This window comes from Camelus bactrianus, chromosome 32, assembly GCF_048773025.1.
Source record: "Camelus bactrianus isolate YW-2024 breed Bactrian camel chromosome 32, ASM4877302v1, whole genome shotgun sequence".
Taxonomy (NCBI): domain Eukaryota; kingdom Metazoa; phylum Chordata; class Mammalia; order Artiodactyla; family Camelidae; genus Camelus; species Camelus bactrianus.
Window position 1 is genome coordinate 24,957,006 of NC_133570.1, and position 16,485 is coordinate 24,973,490.

A 16,485-nucleotide genomic window follows, 5' to 3' on the forward strand; every position below is an offset into this window, starting at 1 on the left:
GAGCTTGCACCTCCCCATATATATGTATGGAATGGAGTTTGCAACTGAAAAGAAACTTTGTGTTCCCAAGAAGCTAGGTGAAGGACGGCTTTCACACACACTTATCTCTCAGATCTGAGCATGTGGAGAGACGTTCGTTCATCTAGCACAAAGGGATTTGGTTGCAGAAGAAACTTTTACTCTGGTTTCTCAGTCTGTTTCCTAGTGTCGGTTTGAAGTTCCTGCATTATTCACTCTAAAACCGTGTTGCAGCTAGTACCTCCCCTTATATATGTATGGAGAGGTGTTTGCAACTGAAAAGAATCTTTGCTTTCCCAACAAGCTATGTGAAGGACGGCTTTCAGACCCAATTATATCTGAGAACTAAGCACGTGGAGAGACGTTTGTTCATATAGCACCATGGAATCGAGATTCAGAAGAAACTTTACTCTGGTTTCTTAGTCTGTTTCCTAGTTCCGGTATGAAGTTACTGCAGTTTTCACCGTAAAACCGAATTTGAGCTAGTATCTGCCCATATATATGCATGGAGTGCAGTTTGCAACTGAAAAGAAACTTTGTGTTCCCAACAAGAAAGTTGAAGGACGGCTTTCACACACACTTATCTCTCTGAACTGAGCATGAGGTGAGACGTTCGTTCATGTAGCAACAAGGGAACGGTTTGCAGGAGAAACTATTCTCTAGTTTCTCAGTCTGATTCCTAGTGCCGTTTCAATGTTCCTGCTCTTTTCACAGTAAAACGGATTTGGAGCTAGAACATCCCTATGTAATTGTATGGAATGTAGTTTGCAACTGAAAAGAAACATTGTGCTCCCAACAAGCTAGTTGAAAGACGGCTTTCACACACACTTATCTCTCAGAAGTGAGCATGTTGAGAGACGTTCGTTCATACAACAACAAGGGAACCGTATACAGAAGAAACTTTTACTTCGTTTTCTCAATCTGTTTCCCAGTTCCGGTTTGAATTACCTGCAGTTTTCACTGTAAATCCGAGTTGGAGCTTGTACCTCCCCATATATATGTATGGAGTGGGGTTTGCAACTGAAAAGAAAATTTGAGTTCCCAACAAGCTAGGTGAAGGACGGCTTTCACACACTCTTATCTATGAGAACTGAGCATGTGGAGAGATGTCCGTTCATGTAGCACCAAGGGAATGGGTTTCAGGAGAAACTTATACTCTGGTTTCTCAGTCTGTTTCCTAGTGCCTGTTTTCAGTTCCTCCATTTCTCACTGTAAAACCGGGTTGAACCTTGTACCTCCCCATATATAGGTATGGAGTGGAGATGGCAACTGAAAAGAAACTTTGTGTTCCCAACAAGCTAGGTGAAGGACGGCTTTCACACACAATTATCTCTCAGAACTGAGCATGTGGAGAGACGTTTGTTCTCTAGCAGAAAGTGAAAGGGTGGCAGGAGAAACTTTTACTCTGGTTTCTCAGTCTATTTCCTAGTGCCTCTTTGAGGTTCCTGCAGTTTTCACTGTAAAATTGAGTTGGAGCTAGTACCTCCCCATATATATGTATGGAGTGGAGTTTGCAAGTGAAAAGAAACCTTGTGTTCCCAACAAGCTATGTGAAGGACGTCTTCACATACTCTTATCTTTCAGAACTGAGCATGTGGAGAGACGTTCGTTCATCTAGAATCAGGGACCGTTTTGCAATAAATTTTACTCTGGTTTCACATTCTGTTTCCTAGTTCCGGTTTGAAGTTCCAGCAGTTTTCATTGTAAAACCGAGTTAGAGCTTGTATCTCCCCATATATATGTATGGAGTGGAGTTTGCAACTGAAAAGAAACTTTGCTTTCCCAAATAGCTAGGTGAAAGACGACTTTAAGACACAATTATCCCTGAGAACTGAGCACATGGTGAGACGTTCATTCATCTAGCACCAAGGGAACGCATTTTAGGAGAAACTTTTACTCTGCTTTCTCAGTCTGTTTCTTGGTGCCGGTTTGAAGTTCCTGCAGTTTTCACTGTAAAACCGAGTTGGAGCTAGTACCTCCCCATATATATGTATGGAGTGGAGTTTGCAACTGAAGAGAAACTTTGTGTTCCCAACAAGCTAGGTGAAGGACGGCTTTCACACACACGTATCTCTCAGAACTGAGCATGTGGAGAGAAGTTCATTCATCTAGCACAAAGGGAACGGGTTGCAGGAGTAACTTTTACTCTGGTTTCTCAGTCTGTTTCCTAGTGCCTGTATGAAGATTCTGCAGTTTTCACCTTAAAACCGAGTTTGGGCTAGTATCTACCTATATATTTGCATGGAGTCGAGAATGCAACTGAAAAAAAACATTGTGTTCCCAACAAGCTAGTTGTTCGACGGTTTTCACACACACTTATATCTCAAAATGAGCATGTGGATAGACGTTCGTTCATCTAGCAAATAGGGAACGTGTTGCAGTACAAACTTTTACTCTGCTTTCGTAATTTGTTTCCTACTGCCCGTTTAAAGTTCCTGCAGTTTTCAGTGTAAAACCGAGTAGGAGCTTGTACCTCCCCATATATATGTAAGGAGAGGAGTTTGCAGCTGTAAAGAAACTTTCTGTTCCCACGAATCTAGGTGAAAGACGGCTTTCACACACACTTATCTCTGAGATCTGAGCATGTGGAGAGACGTTCGTTCATCTAGCACAAAGGTAACGTGTTCTAGGAGAATGTTTTACTCTGGTTCCAAGGTCTGTTTCCTAGTGCCGGTTTGAATTTCCTGCAGTTTTCACTGTAAAATCTTTTTGGAGCTAGTACCTCCCCATATATATTTATGGTGTGGAGTTTGCAACTGAAAAGAAACATTGTGATCCCTACAAGCTAGTTGAAGTTCGGTTTTCACACATACTTATCTCTGAGAACTGAGCATGTGGAGAGACGATCGTTCATCTAGCACAAAGGGAACGGTTTGCAGGATAAACTTTATCTTTGGGTTCTCAGTCTGTTTCCTAGTGCGTGTTTGCAATTCCTCCATTTTTCACTGTAAATCGAGTTGAATCTAGTACCTCTTCATATATATGTATGGAGTGGAGTTTGCAAATGAAAAGAAACTTTGTGTTCCAAACAAGATAGGTGAATTGCGGCTTTCACACACAATTATCTTTCAGAACTGAGCATGTGGAGAGACGTCCATTCATCTAGCACCAAGGGATATGGTTTTAGGAGAAACTTTCACTCTGGTTTCTCAGTCTGTTTCCTATTCCCAATTTAGAATTCCTGCAGTTTTCACTGTAAAACCGAGTTGGAGCCAGTACCTCCCCATATATATGTATGGATTTGAGTTTGCAACAGAAAAGAAACTTTGTGTTCCCTACAAGCTAAGTTAAGGACGGCTTTCACACCCATTTGTCTCTGAGATCTGAGCATGTAGAGAGACGTTCCTTCATATAGCACCAAGGGAACGGGATTCAGAAGAAACTTTACTCTGGTCTCTCAGTCTGTTTCCTAGTGCCGGTTTGAAGTTCCTGCAGTTTTCAACGTAAAACAGAGTTTGAACTAGTATCTACCCATATATATTCATGGAGTGGAGTTTGCAAATGAAAAGAAACATTGTGTTCCCAACAAGATAGTTGAAGTACGGCTTTCTTACAAACTTATCTCTCAAAATGAGCCTGTGGAAGGACGTTCGTTCATCTAGCACAAAAGTGAACTGGTTGCAGTTGAAACTTTTACTCTGGATTCTCAGTCTGTTTCCTAGTGCCGGTTTGAAGTTCCTGCAATTTTCACTGTAAAACCGAGTTGGAGCTAGTACCTACCCATATATATGTATGGAGTGGAGTTTGCAACTGAAAAGAAACTTTGTGTTCCCAGCAAGCTAGATGAAGGACGGCTTCACACACACTTATCTCTCAGTACTGAGCATGTGGAGAAACGTTCGTTCATCTAGCACCAAGGGAAATGTTTGCAGGTCAATTTTACTCTGGTTTCTCACTCTGTTTCCTAGTGTCGGTTTGAAGTTCCTGCTGTTTTCACTGTAAAACCGAGTTGCAGCTAGTACCTCCCCATATGTATTTATGGAGTGCTGTTTGCAACTGAAAAGAAACATTGTTTTCTCAACAAGCTATGTGAAGGACGGCTTTCAGACCGAATTATCTCTGAGAAATGAGCACGTGGAGAGACGTTCGTTCATATAGCACCAAGGGAACGGGATTCAGAAGAAATTTTACTCTGTTTTCTCAGTCTGTTTCCTAGTGCCGGTTTCAAGTTTCTGCATTTTTCACCTTAAAACATAGTTTGAGGTAGTGTCTACCCATATATATTCATGGAGTGAAGTTTGCAACTGAAAAGAAACATTGTGTTCCCAACAAGCTAGTTGAAGGAAGGCATTCACACACACTTATCTCTTAGAAATGAGCATGTGGAGAGACGTTCGTTCATCTAGCACAAAGGGAACGGGTTGCAGGTGGATCTTTTACTCTAGTTTCTCTGTCGGTTTCCAAGTGCCGGGTTGAAATTCCTGCTGTTTTCACTGTAAAACCGTGTTGGAGCTAGAACTTCCCCATAAATATGTATGGCATGGAGTTTTCAACTGAAAAGAAACTTTGGGTTCCCAACAAGCTAGGTGAAGGACGGCTTCACACACACTTATCTCTCAGAACTGAGCATGTGGAGAGACGTTCTTTCATCTAGCACCAAGGGAACTGTTTGCAGGTAAATTTTACTCTGGATCCTCAGTGTGTTTCCTAGTGCCGGTTTGAAGTTCCTGCAGTTTTCACAGTAAAACTGAGTTGGAGATAGTACCTCCCCAAATATATGTATGGAGTGGAGTTTGCAACTGAAAAGAAACTTTGCTTTCCCAACAAGCTTGGTGAAGTACGGCTTTCAGACAGAACTAACTTTGAAATCTGAGCACGTGGAGAGACGTTCGTTCATATAGCACCAATAAACGGGATTCAGAATAAACTTTACTCTGGTTTCTCAGTCTGTTTCCTCGTGCTGGTTTGAAGTTCCTGCAGTTTTCACCTTAATACCGAGTTTGAGCTAGTATCTACCCATATATATGCATGGAGTGGAGTTTGCAACTGAAAAGAAACAATGTTTTCCCAACAAGATATGTTTAGGGCGTCTTTCACACACATTTATCTCTCAGAACTGAGCATGTGGAGAGACATTCGTTCATCTAGCAGCAAGGGAACGAGTGGCAGGTGGAACTTTTACTCTAGTTTCTCAGTCGGTTTCTAAGTGCCGGTTTGATGTTCCTGCTGTTTTCACTGTAAAACCGTGTTGGAGCTAGAAACTCCCCATAAATATGTATGGAGTGGAGTTTGCAACTGAAAAGAATCTTTCTGTTCCCAACAAGCTAGGTGAAAGACGGCTTCACACACACTAATCTCTCAGAACTGAGCATGTGGAGAGACGTTTGTTCATCTAGCACTAAGGGAAATATTTGCAGGTAAATTTTACTCTGGTTTCTCAGTCTCTTTCCTAGTACCGGTTTGAAGTTCCTGCAGTTTTCACTGTAAAACCTAGTTGGAGATATTACCTCCCCAAATATATGTATGGAGTGGAGTTTGCATCTGAAAAGAAACTTTGCTTTACCAAGAAGCTATGTGAAGGACGGCTTTCAGTCACAATTATGTCTGAGAACTGAGCACTTGGAGAGACTTTCATGCATATAGCACCAAGGGAATGGGATTCCGAAGAAACTTTACTCTGGTGTCTCAGTCTGTCTCCTAGTGCCGGTTTGAAGTATCTGCAGTTTTCAACTTAAAACCGAGTTTGGGCTAGTATCTACCTATATATTTGCATGGAGTCGAGAATGCAACTGAAAAAAACATTGTGTTCCCAACAAGCTAGGTGAAGGACAGTTTTCACACACACTTATCTCTCAGAACTGAGCATGTGGAGAGACTTTTGTTCATATAGCACCAAGGGAACGGGATTCAGAAGAAACTTTACTCAGGTTTCTCAGTCTTTTTCCAAGTGCCGTTATGAAGTTCCTACTGTTTTCACCGTAAAACCGAGTTTGATCTAGTATCAACCCATATATATGCATGGAGTGGAGTTTGCAACTGAAAAGAAACATTGTATTCCGAATAAGATAGTTGAAGGACGGCTTTCACACACACTTATCTCTCAGAAATGAGCATGTGGAGAGAGGTACGTTCATCTAGCACAAAGGGAACGTGTTCTAGGAGAATGTTTTACTCTGGTTCCTTGGTATGTTTCCTAGTGCCGGTGTGAAGTTCCTGCAGTTTTCAGCGTAAAACCGAGTTTGAGATAGTATCTACCCATATATATGCATAGAATGGAGATTGCAACTTAAAAGAAATATTGTGTTCCCAACAAGATAGTTGAAGTACGGCTTTCACACACACATGTCTCTCAGAACTGAGCAATGGAGAGACGTTCGTTCATGTAGCACCAAGGGAATGTGTTTCAGGAGAAACTTATACTCTGGTTTCTCAGTCTATTTCCTAGTGCCTGTTTTCAGTTCCTGCAGTTTTCACTGTAAAACCGAGTTGGAGCTTGTATCTCCCTATATATATGTATGGATTGGAGTTTGCAACTGAAAAGAAACTTTCTGTTCCCAACAAGCTAGGTGAAGGACGGCTATCACACACACAAATCTCTCAGAACTGAGCATGTGGAGAGACGATCGTTCTCTAGCAGAAAGTGAAATGGTGGCACGAGAAATTTTACTCTGGTTTCTCAGTCTGTTTCAAAGAACCTGTTTGAAGTTCCTGCAGTTTTAACTGTAAAATCAAATTGGAGCTAGTACCTCCCCATATATATGTATGGATTGGAATTTGCAACTGAAAAGAATCTTTGCTTTCCCAAAAAGCTAGGTGTAGGACGGCTTTAAGACACAATTATCTCTGAGAAATGAGCAGGTGGAGAGACGTTCTTTCATATAGCACCAAGGGAACGGGATTCAGAAGAAACTTTACTCTGGTTTCTCATTCTGTTTCTTAGTGCCGGTTTGAAGTTCCTCCAGTTTTCTCTGTAAAAGAGAGTTGGAGCTAGAACCTCCCTATATAAATGTATGGAATGTAGTTTGCAACTGAAAAGAAACATTGTGATCCCTACAAGCTAGTTGATAGACGGCTTTCACACACACTTATCTCTCAGAAGTGAGCATGTTGAGAGAAGTTCGTTCATACAGCAACAATGGAACCGTATTCAGAAGAAACTTTTACTTCGTTTTCTCATTCTGTTTCCTAGTGCCGGTTTGAAGTTCCTGCAGTTTTCACTGTAAAACCGAGTTGGAGCTTGTACCTCCCCTTATATATGTATGGAGTGGAGTTTGCAACTGAAAAGAAACTTTGTGTTCCCAACAAGCTAGGTGAAGGACGGCTTTCACACACTCTTATCTCTGAGAACTGAGCATGTGGAGAGACGTTCGTTCATGTAGCACCAAGGGAATGTGTTTCAGGAGAAAGTTATACTGTGATTTCTCAGTCCGCTTCCTAATGCCTGTTTTCAGTTCCTCCATTTTTCACTGTAAAACCGAGTTGTAACTTGTACATGCCCATAAATATATATGGAGTGGTGTTTGCAAGTGAAAAGAAACTTTGTGTTCCCAAAAATCTAGGTGAAGGATGGCTTTCACACACATTTATCTCTGACAACTGAGTATGTGGAGGCACGTTCGTTCATCTTGCACAGAGGGAATGGGTTGCAGGAGAAACATTTACTCTGTTTTCTCAGTCTGTTTCCTAGTGTCGTTTTGACGTTCCTGCTGTTTTCACTGTAAACCGAGTTGAAGCTAGTACCTCCAAATATATATATGTACGGAGTGGAGTTGGCAACTGAAAAGAAATTTTGTGTTCCCAAAAATCTAGGTTAAGGGCGGATTTCACACACACTTAACTCTCAGAATTGAGCATGTGTGAGAAGTTCGTTCATCTAGCACAAAGGGAACGGTTTACAGGATAAACTTTCACTGTGTGTTCTCAGTCTGTTTCCTAGAGCCTGTTTGCAGTTCCTCCAGTTTTCACTGTAAAACCGAGTTGAATCTAGTACCTCCTCATATATATCTATGGAGTGGAGTTTGCAACTGAAAAAAACTTTGTCTTCCCAACAATTTAGGCGAATTGCGGCTTTCACACACACTTATCTCTGAGAAATGAGCATGTGGAGAGAAGTTCGTTCATCCAGCATCAAGGGAATGGGTTTCAGTGAAAGTTTTACTCTGGTTTCTCAGTCTGTTTCCTATTGCCGGTTTGAAGTTCCTGCAGTTTTCACTGTAAAACCGAGATGGAGCTAGAATCTCCCCATATATTTGTATGGAGTGGAGTTTGCAACTGAAAAGAAGCTTTGTGTTCCCAACAAGATAGGTGAAGGACCGCTTTCACACACACTTATCTCTGAGAACTGAGCATGTGGAGAGACGTTCGTTCATATAGCACCAAGTGATCGAAATTCAGAAGAAACTTTACTCTCGTTTCTTAGTCTGATTCCTAGTGCCGGTTTGAAGTTCCTACAGTTTTCACTGTAAAACCGAGTTGAAGCTAGAACAACCCCATATAAATGTAAGGAATGTAGTTTGCAACTGAAAAGTAACTTTGTGTTCCCAACAAGCTAGGTGAAGGACGGCTTTCAGACACTCTTATCTCTGAGAACTGAGCATGTGGAGAGACGTTCGTTCATGTAGCACCAAGGGAATGGGTTTTAGGAGAAACTTATACTCTGATTTCAGAGTCTGTTTCCTAGTGCCTGTTTGAAGTTCCTGCAGTTTTCACTGTCAAACCTAGTTGGAGCTAGAACCTCCCCTATGTATGTATGGAGTCGAGTTTGCAACTGAAAAGAAGCTTTGAGTTCCCACCAAGATAGTTGAAGGGCGGCTTTCACACACAATTATCTCTGAGAACTGAGCATGTCGAGAGACGTTCGTTCATATAGCACCAAGGGATCGAGATTCAGAAGAAACTTTACTCAGGTTTCTTAGTCTGTTTCCTAGTGCCGTTATGAAATTCCTGCAGTTTTCACCGTAAAACTGAATTTGAGGTAGTATCTGCCCATATATATGCAAGGAGTGGAGATTGCAACTGAAAAGAAACAATGTGTTCCCAACAAGATAGGTGAAGGACGGCTTTCACACACACTTATCTCTCAGAACTGAGCATGTGGAGAGACGTTCGTTCAACTAGCACCAAGGGAACGGGTTGCAGGAGAAATTTTACTCTAATTTCTCAGTCTGTTTCCTAGTGCCGATTTGAAGTTCCTGCAGTTTTCACTGTAAAACCGATTTGGAACTTGTACCTCTGCATATATATGTATGGATTGGAGTTTGCAACTGGAAAGAAACTTTGTGTTCCCAACAAGCAAGGTGAAGGACGGCTTTAAGACACAATTATCTCTGAGAAATGAGCACTTGGAGAGACGTTCTTTCATATAGCACCAAGGGAACGGGATTCAGAAGGAACTTTACTCTGGTTTCTCAGTCTGTTTCCTAGTGCCGGTTTGAAGTTCCTGCAGTTTTCACTGTAAAAGCGAGTTGGAGCTTGTAACTCCGCATATATATGAATGGAGAGGAGTCAGCAACTGAAATAAACTTTGTGTTCCCAACAAGGTAGGTGAAGGACGGCTTTTACACACACACTTATCTCTCAGAACTGAGCATGTGGAGAGTCGTTCGTTCATCTAGCACCATGGGAACGGGTTGCAGGAGAAACTTTTACTCTAATTTCTCAGTCTGTTTCCTAGTGCCGGTTTGAAGTTCCTGCTCTTTTCACTGAAAAACGGAGTTGGAGCTAGAACATCCCCATATAAATGTATGGAATGTAGTTTGCAACTGAAAAGAAACATTGTGATCCCTACAAGCTAGTTGAAAGACGGCTTTCACACACACTTATCTCTCAGAAGTGAGCATGTTGAGAGAAGTTCGTTCATACAGCAACAAGGGAACCGTATTCAGAAGAAACTTTTACTTCATTTTCTCAGTCTGTTTCCTGGTGCCGGTTTGAAGTTCCTGCAGTTTTCACTGTAAAACCGAGTTGGAGCTTGTACTTCCCCTTATATATGTATGGAGTGGGGTTTGCTACTGAAAACAAACTTTGTGTTCCCAACAAGCTAGGTGAAGGACGGCATTCACACATTCGTATCTCTGAGAATTGAGCATGTGGAGAGACTTTCGTTCATGTAGCACCAAGGGAATGTGTTTCAGGGGAAACTTATACTCTGGTTTCTCAGTCTGTTTCCTAGTGCCTGTTTTCAGTTCCTCCATTTTTCACTGTAAAACCGGGTTGAAGCTTGTACCACCCCATATATATGTATGGAGTAGAGATGGCAACTGAAAAGAAACTTTTTTATCCCAACAAGCTAGGTGAAAGACGGCTTTCACACACACTTATGTCTCAGAATTGAGCATGTGGAGAGACTTTCGTTCTCTAGCAGAAAGGGAAATTGTGGCAGAGAAACTTTTACTCTGGTTTCTCAGTCTGTTTCCTAGTGCCTGTTTGAAGTTCCTGCAGTTTTCATTGTAAAACCGAGTTAGAGCTAGTACCTCCCCATATATATGTATGGAGGGGAGTTTGCAACTGAAAAGAAACTTTGCTTTCCCAAAAAGCTAGGTGAAGGACGGCTTTAAGACACAATTATCTCTGAGAACTGAGCATGTGGAGAGACGTTCCTTCATAAAGCACCAAGGGAACGGGATTCAGAAGAAACTTTACTCAGGTTTCTCAGTCTGTTTCCTAGTGCCTGTTTGAAGTTCTTGTAGTTTTAACTGCAAAATCGAATTGGAGCTAGTACCTTCCCATATATATGTTTGGAATGGAATTTGCAACTGAAAAGTAACTTTGTGTTCCCAACAAGCTATATGAAGGATGGCTTCACACACACTTAACTTTCAGAATTGAGCATGTGGGGAGACGTTCGTTCATCTAGCATCAAGGGAACGGTTTGCAGGTAAATTTTACTCTGGTTTCTCAGTCTGTTTCCTAGTGCCGTTTTGAAGTTCCTGCAGTTTTCATTGTAAAATCGATTTAGAGCTTGTACCGCCCCTTATATATGTATGGAGTGGAGTTTGCAACTGAAAAGAAACTTTGCTTTCCCAAAAAGCTAGGTGAAGGACGGCATTAAGGCACAATTATCTCTGAGAACTGAGCATGTGGAGAGACGTTCCTTCATATAGCACCAAGGAAACGTTATTCAGAAGAAACTTTACTGTGGTTACTCAGTCTGTTTCCTAGTGCCGGTTTGAAGTTCCTTCAGTATTCACCGTAAAACAGAGTTTGAGCTAGTATCTACCCTATACTGAAAAGAAACTTTGTTTCCCAACAAGCTATGTGAAGGACGGCTTTCAGACCCAATTATCTCTGAGATTTAAGCACGTGGAGAGATGTTCGTTCATATAGCACCAAGGGAACGGGATTCAGAAGAAACGGTTCTCTGGTTTCTCAGTATTTTTCCTAGTGTCGGTTTGAAGTTCTTGCAGTTTTCACTGTAAAACCGAGTTGGAGCTTTTACTTCCCCTTATATATGTATGGAGTTGAGTTTGCAACTGAAAAGAAACTTTTTGTTCCCAACAAGCTAGGTGAAGGACGGCTTTCACACACTCTTATCTCTGAGAACTGAGCATGTGGAGAGACGTTCGTTCATGTAGCACCAAGGGAATGTGTTTCAGGAGAAACTTATACTGTGGTTTCTCAATCTGTTTCCTTTTGCCTGTTTTCAGTTCCTCAATTTTTCACTGTAAAACCGAGTTGTAGCTTGTACCTCCCCATAAATATTTATGGAGTGGAGTTTGCAAGTGAAAAGAAACTTTGTGTTTCCAACAAGCTAGGTGAAGGACGGCTTTCACACACATTTATCTCTGATACCTGAGTATGTGGAGGCACGTTCGTTCATCTTGCACAAAGGGAATGGGTTGCAGGAGAAACATTTACTCTGGTTTCTCAGTCTGTTTCCTAGTGTCGTTTTGACGTTACTGCAGTTTTCACTGTAAACCGAGTTGGAGCTAGTACGTCCAAATATATATATGTACGGATTGGAGTTGGCAACTGAAAAGAAGCTTTGTGTTCCCAAAAATCTAGGTTAAGGGCGGATTTCACACACACTTAACTCTCAGATCTGAGCATGTGGTGAGAAATTCGTTTATCTAGCACAAAGGGAACGGTTTGCAGGATAAACTTTCACTCTGTGTTCTCAGTCTGTTTCCTAGAGCCTGTTTGCAGTTCCTCCAGTTTTCACTGTAAAACCGAGTTGATTCTAGTACCTCCTCATTTATATGTATGGAGTGGAGTTTGCAATTCAAAAGAAACTTTGTCTTCCCAACAATTTAGGTGAATTGCGGCTTTCACACACACTTATCTCTGAGAACTGAGCATGTGGAGAGAAGTTAGTTCATCCAGCACCAATTGAATGGGTATCAGGGAAAGTTTTACTCTGGTTTCTCAGTCTGTTTCCTAGTTCCGGTTTGAAGTTCCTGCAGTTTTCACTGTTAAAGCGAGTTGGAGTTAGAACCTCCCCATATATAATTATGGATAGGAGTTGGCAACTAAAAAGAAAGTTTGTGTTCTCAACAAGCTAGGTGAAGGACGGCTTTCACACCCACTTATCTCTCAGAACTGATCATGTGGAAAGACGTTCGTTCATCTAGCACCAAGGGAACGGGTTGCAGGAGAAACTTTTACTCTAATATCTCAGTCTGTTTCCTAGTGCCGGTTTGAAGTTCCTGCTCTTTTCACTTTAAGACGGAGTTGGAGCTAGAACATCCCCATATAAATGTATGGAATGTAGTTTGCAACTGAAAAGAAACATTGTGATCCCAACAAGCTAGTTGAAAGACGGCTTTCACACACACTTATCTCTCAGAAGTGAGCATGTTGAGAGAAGTTCGTTCATACAGCAACAAGGGAACCGTATTCAGAAGAAACTTTTACTTCATTTTCTCAGTCTGTTTCCTGGTGCCGGTTTGAAGTTCCTGCAGTTTTCACTGTAAAACCGAGTTGGAGCTTGTACTTCCCCTTATATATGTATGGAGTGGGGTTTGCTACTGAAAACAAACTTTGTGTTCCCAACAAGCTAGGTGAAGGACGGCATTCACACATTCTTATCTCTGAGAATTGAGCATGTGGAGAGACGTTCGTTCATGTAGCACCAAGGGAATGTGTTTCAGGGGAATCTTATACTCTGGTTTCTCAGTCTGTTTCCTAGTGCCTGTTTTCAGTTCCTCCATTTTTCACTGTAAAACCGGGTTGAAGCTTGTACCACCCCATATATATGTATGGAGTAGAGATGGCAACTGAAAAGAAACTTTTTTATCCCAACAAGCTAGGCGAAAGACGGCTTTCACACACAATTATGTCTCAGAATTGAGCATGTGGAGAGACTTTCGTTCTCTAGCAGAAAGGGAAATTGTGGCAGAGAAACTTTTACTCTGGTTTCTCAGTCTGTTTCCTAGTGCCTGTTTGAAGTTCCTGCAGTTTTCATTGTAAAACCGAGTTAGAGCTAGTACCTCCCCATATATATGTATGGAGTGGAGTTTGCAACTGAAAAGAAACTTTGTGTTCCCAAAAAGCTAGGTGAAGGACGGGTTTAAGACACAATTATCTCTGAGAACTGAGCATGTGGAGAGACGTTCCTTCATATAGCACCAAGGGAACGGGATTCAGAAGAAACTTTACTCAGGTTTCTCAGTCTGTTTCCTAGTGCCTGTTTGAAGTTCTTGTAGTTTTAACTGCAAAATCGAATTGGAGCTAGTACCTTCCCATATATATGTTTGGAATGGAATTTGCAACTGAAAAGTAACTTTGTGTTCCCAACAAGCTATATGAAGGATGGCTTCACACACACTTAACTTTCAGAATTGAGCATGTGGGGAGACGTTCGTTCATCTAGCATCAAGGGAACGGTTTGCAGGTAAATTTTACTCTGGTTTCTCAGTCTGTTTCCTAGTGCCGTTTTGAAGTTCCTGCAGTTTTCATTGTAAAATCGATTTAGAGCTTGTACCGCCCCTTATATATGTATGGAGTGGAGTTTGCAACTGAAAAGAAACTTTGCTTTCCCAAAAAGCTAGGTGAAGGACGGCATTAAGGCACAATTATCTCTGAGAACTGAGCATGTGGAGAGACGTTCCTTCATATAGCACCAAGGAAACGTTATTCAGAAGAAACTTTACTGTGGTTACTCAGTCTGTTTCCTAGTGCCGGTTTGAAGTTCCTTCAGTATTCACCGTAAAACAGAGTTTGAGCTAGTATCTACCCTATACTGAAAAGAAACTTTGTTTCCCAACAAGCTATGTGAAGGACGGCTTTCAGACCCAATTATCTCTGAGATTTAAGCACGTGGAGAGATGTTCGTTCATATAGCACCAAGGGAACGGGATTCAGAAGAAACGGTTCTCTGGTTTCTCAGTATTTTTCCTAGTGTCGGTTTGAAGTTCTTGCAGTTTTCACTGTAAAACCGAGTTGGAGCTTTTACTTCCCCTTATATATGTATGGAGTTGAGTTTGCAACTGAAAAGAAACTTTTTGTTCCCAACAAGCTAGGTGAAGGACGGCTTTCACACACTCTTATCTCTGAGAACTGAGCATGTGGAGAGACGTTCGTTCATGTAGCACCAAGGGAATGTGTTTCAGGAGAAACTTATACTGTGGTTTCTCAATCTGTTTCCTTTTGCCTGTTTTCAGTTCCTCAATTTTTCACTGTAAAACCGAGTTGTAGCTTGTACCTCCCCATAAATATTTATGGAGTGGAGTTTGCAAGTGAAAAGAAACTTTGTGTTTCCAACAAGCTAGGTGAAGGACGGCTTTCACACACATTTATCTCTGATACCTGAGTATGTGGAGGCACGTTCGTTCATCTTGCACAAAGGGAATGGGTTGCAGGAGAAACATTTACTCTGGTTTCTCAGTCTGTTTCCTAGTGTCGTTTTGACGTTACTGCAGTTTTCACTGTAAACCGAGTTGGAGCTAGTACGTCCAAATATATATATGTACGGATTGGAGTTGGCAACTGAAAAGAAGCTTTGTGTTCCCAAAAATCTAGGTTAAGGGCGGATTTCACACACACTTAACTCTCAGATCTGAGCATGTGGTGAGAAATTCGTTTATCTAGCACAAAGGGAACGGTTTGCAGGATAAACTTTCACTCTGTGTTCTCAGTCTGTTTCCTAGAGCCTGTTTGCAGTTCCTCCAGTTTTCACTGTAAAACCGAGTTGATTCTAGTACCTCCTCATTTATATGTATGGAGTGGAGTTTGCAATTCAAAAGAAACTTTGTCTTCCCAACAATTTAGGTGAATTGCGGCTTTCACACACACTTATCTCTGAGAACTGAGCATGTGGAGAGAAGTTAGTTCATCCAGCACCAATTGAATGGGTATCAGGGAAAGTTTTACTCTGGTTTCTCAGTCTGTTTCCTAGTTCCGGTTTGAAGTTCCTGCAGTTTTCACTGTTAAAGCGAGTTGGAGTTAGAACCTCCCCATATATAATTATGGATAGGAGTTGGCAACTAAAAAGAAAGTTTGTGTTCTCAACAAGCTAGGTGAAGGACGGCTTTCACACCCACTTATCTCTCAGAACTGATCATGTGGAAAGACGTTCGTTCATCTAGCACCAAGGGAACGGGTTGCAGGAGAAACTTTTACTCTAATATCTCAGTCTGTTTCCTAGTGCCGGTTTGAAGTTCCTGCTCTTTTCACTTTAAGACGGAGTTGGAGCTAGAACATCCCCATATAAATGTATGGAATGTAGTTTGCAACTGAAAAGAAACATTGTGATCCCAACAAGCTAGTTGAAAGACGGCTTTCACACACACTTATCTCTCAGAAGTGAGCATGTTGAGAGAAGTTCGTTCATACAGCAACAAGGGAACCGTATTCAGAAGAAACTTTTACTTCATTTTCTCAGTCTGTTTCCTGGTGCCGGTTTGAAGTTCCTGCAGTTTTCACTGTAAAACCGAGTTGGAGCTTGTACTTCCCCTTATATATGTATGGAGTGGGGTTTGCTACTGAAAACAAACTTTGTGTTCCCAACAAGCTAGGTGAAGGACGGCATTCACACATTCTTATCTCTGAGAATTGAGCATGTGGAGAGACGTTCGTTCATGTAGCACCAAGGGAATGTGTTTCAGGGGAATCTTATACTCTGGTTTCTCAGTCTGTTTCCTAGTGCCTGTTTTCAGTTCCTCCATTTTTCACTGTAAAACCGGGTTGAAGCTTGTACCACCCCATATATATGTATGGAGTAGAGATGGCAACTGAAAAGAAACTTTTTTATCCCAACAAGCTAGGCGAAAGACGGCTTTCACACACAATTATGTCTCAGAATTGAGCATGTGGAGAGACTTTCGTTCTCTAGCAGAAAGGGAAATTGTGGCAGAGAAACTTTTACTCTGGTTTCTCAGTCTGTTTCCTAGTGCCTGTTTGAAGTTCCTGCAGTTTTCATTGTAAAACCGAGTTAGAGCTAGTACCTCCCCATATATATGTATGGAGTGGAGTTTGCAACTGAAAAGAAACTTTGTGTTCCCAAAAAGCTAGGTGAAGGACGGGTTTAAGACACAATTATCTCTGAGAACTGAGCATGTGGAGAGACGTTCCTTCATATAGCACCAAGGG